Raw genomic sequence first — 3010 nt, 5'->3', positions numbered from 1 at the left:
AAGCACACTTCAAAACCACAGAGGAAAACAGAAAGTCTTCTGAGCTGAACGGAAATGAAGCAGAGCCTAGCTAACCTGGCGAGGAACCGCGGAAGCAGGGCCGAGAGGAGACGCGCGGTGCCAAGCCTTAATTACAGCATTCGAAACGTCCCGGTCAATCACCTTAGCTCTGCCTTTAAGGAAGCAGTCTGTTTGATTTGTCTTTATTACCGCTCATTTACATAGCAGAGTACACACCAACACAACAGCGTCTGCATGTGCGATTCAGCGGCACTGGTTACCTCCCTCAAGTTGCGCAACATGCTCATCCTCTTTTTCTTTTTCTTCACTTGTTGACATTTCATCCGTCTCCTCTGCGTTGTGCTGAGTTCCTGCTGTCAGTCTTACGCCATACGGAGAGCCTTAAAATAGCTCAAGGCTCAAGGCAGACATTCTTTTTTAATGAAGACGACATTTACTGTGTGAACTATCGTCAACATAGTGAATGCATTCCTGATATACGCTTCCCTTTCTCGTTTCTTTTTTACAGTGCTATTAGTACTTCATCCACATGCCATACAATTCAGCAATTCAGTCATATCGAGAAGACTTGTACAATTACCACCATATTCCATTCGTGAACACTTTCTTCTTCCTTGAAGTAATGTTTATTCACGTAATTAGTATTTTTTTTCTAATTGTGGAAAAATATACACAACAGAGCATTCTCCAATTCCACAACTTCTACTTGTGTAAAATCCACTGTTATTCATCACACTCTTCATGCTGTGCAGCCACTATTGATAACCCTTTCCAAATTACTCTACCGCCATTGACATAAACTCGATCCGCACTAGGCAACCACTCTTTCCCCTTCACCTAGGGGAACCATTGGTCAAGTTTGATTGCTTTCTTCTTCTTTTATTACTTCCCTGTTTTTGATGTAGTATACACCTCCATGGTTAAGTTGCTTTTAAAATGAATTGCATAATCACAATCAGTTCTAGTGCTCCCTCTCCCCGCCTGCATTCATTGTTGGCTCCTCAAATCCCCTCACCCCCCCTACCTCCCACTTCCCACCCCCACATCCCCTATCAACCCTTGCACCAGTTATTATCGCTATGCATCTACTCTGTGCTTCACAAACTGGGAAACCCAACAGAAACTATAAGAAGCAACATAAAATAAAGTGGTAAGGGTAAAATAATAATAATATAAAGATAAAAATACAAACAATGAGTAAGAAAGAAAAGACTACTGTCAGTATTTTCAAAGCTAAGGAAGAAAGTTTTGTCATGGAACAAGCACGAAATGCTTGCACCTAGAACACATTCGGGTTGGGTCAAGAGGGAGGTGCACTGCCCAAGGGTCATGCTTGAGCCAGCATCATCAAGGCCACAGTGACCGCTTCCGGACAGTAAAGCTGTTTGAGACCTTCAGGCAGACATTCTTCACCAATGAAGCCAAACTATTGTGTGATTTTAAGAAGACTTCAGAGGCTGTCTTTGGTTTATATTTTAAGGATTTTTTTCAGGGCAATAGTTTTGGGAACTTAACCAATCTTTGTGGCTCCAGAAATGCTGGATCCCATGAGAATGTGAAATTCTCTTCTGCAGTGTCTCCCTTTTGATTAAGATTCTTCTACAATATCATTGATCAAAACATTCAGTAATGGTTGCTGGGCACCATCGAGTTCTTCTGGTCTCAGGGCAAAGGAAACAGTAGTTCACAGAGGCCATTAGCCACACAGTCCACATTTTTCCTGACTCTCTGTCTTCCCCTGTTGCTCTAGATGAATAAGACTTATTGTGCTTTGGATGGAGAGTTGCAAACTTTTCAAATCCAGGCACTATCCAATGAACTAGGAAGAAGAGAAGCAATTAAAAAATTAGACCAATTAACTGGGATGTCCCTTAAAACCAAGAAAGGCATTTAAAAACAAAACCAGACGTGATTGCTGGTGATTCTCGACAGCGTCTCTGTTCAGTTCTTTGTTGTGGTTGAAGTTGAGTGAAGTGCTGGAGCTATGCGGGCTGGGGCAGGACCCCGATATCACAGCCGCTGGCACGGTGTTAAAGTAAGTAGTGGCACTAGATTCAGTGTAGTGGTATCAGCCAGCTCTGGTGTTTTACCAAGAAGGGATTGATGTGCTTTTGCAAGTTCTGAAAGGCTCCAAGGATGACAAAAAGAAATGCAGTCTGAGAAAAAGAATTTCTGACTACATGGATAGAGCAGAAAACACAAAGAAATACTTGGATTAATAAAAAGAAGATGGATAATATCACAAGCAAAGTAAAAGAAAATGCAACTGGTTTTAGCTATGAGCCGCTTTTTCAAGACTATCTTACTGAGACAGTTCCAGAAGTTTGGATAGAAGACCCCTATATTAGACACACTCATTAGCTGTATAACTTGCTTCGATTTGGGAAGATGCTTAATGAAAGACCATGTAAGTAAAACCCATTCATCTTCTCACCTCTTTGGATGAAGGTGGTGGAGGATTGCAGCAATGTAATGGGCTGAGAGGGGAGGTAATGGAATGGGGATCATGGCGTGCTATTGGAATTCGACTACTCTTTATCAATACATGACTGGAAAATTAGGTACAACAATAGATGGGTGATTAAGACTGGAAGGGGACTGTGGGAGTCTGCACGTCCCTCAGCCCGTGGCCTGCGCGTCCGCTGTCTTTAAGCTTCCCATTCCCGGATGTTCCCTGGCCTATTGTCCTGTCTGAGCTTGACCTTTGTGATGATTGGTGCTCGGTGGCAGGCAGCCGCCATGGTCATTGGACACCTCCGCCAGGCATCCAAGTGCACCTCATTTACATGCGGACCTGTTTGAGGACTGATACCTGCCGTTTCTTCCATATTTGGTAGCTGCGTGATTATTGGATACTACCTGTTACACTTTATTAGCATATGATGTAATGTTACCCGCCCACCATTGGGTATTTAGGCCTCTGCCTTCTGCTCAATAAACGAGGCTTGATCAGACTCCTGTCTTGCCTCCATTTCTCGCGTCTCTTGCC

At 43.2% G+C, this 3010-nt stretch overlaps 1 pseudogene; it reads left to right on the top strand.

Annotated features, from left to right (window-relative positions):
* LOC101662296 overlaps nt 1-2673 on the top strand; it is a 9939-nt pseudogene extending 7266 nt beyond the window's left edge.
* The last annotated feature ends 337 nt before the right edge of the window (nt 2674-3010 follow it).

The sequence above is a fragment of the Echinops telfairi genome, unplaced genomic scaffold (assembly GCF_000313985.2).
Source record: "Echinops telfairi isolate 266 unplaced genomic scaffold, ASM31398v2 ScPeMD7_7425;HRSCAF=8463, whole genome shotgun sequence".
Taxonomy (NCBI): Eukaryota; Metazoa; Chordata; class Mammalia; order Afrosoricida; family Tenrecidae; genus Echinops; species Echinops telfairi.
The sequence above is the reverse complement of the archived record's forward strand: the minus strand, read 5'-3'. Positions and strand labels throughout refer to the sequence as shown.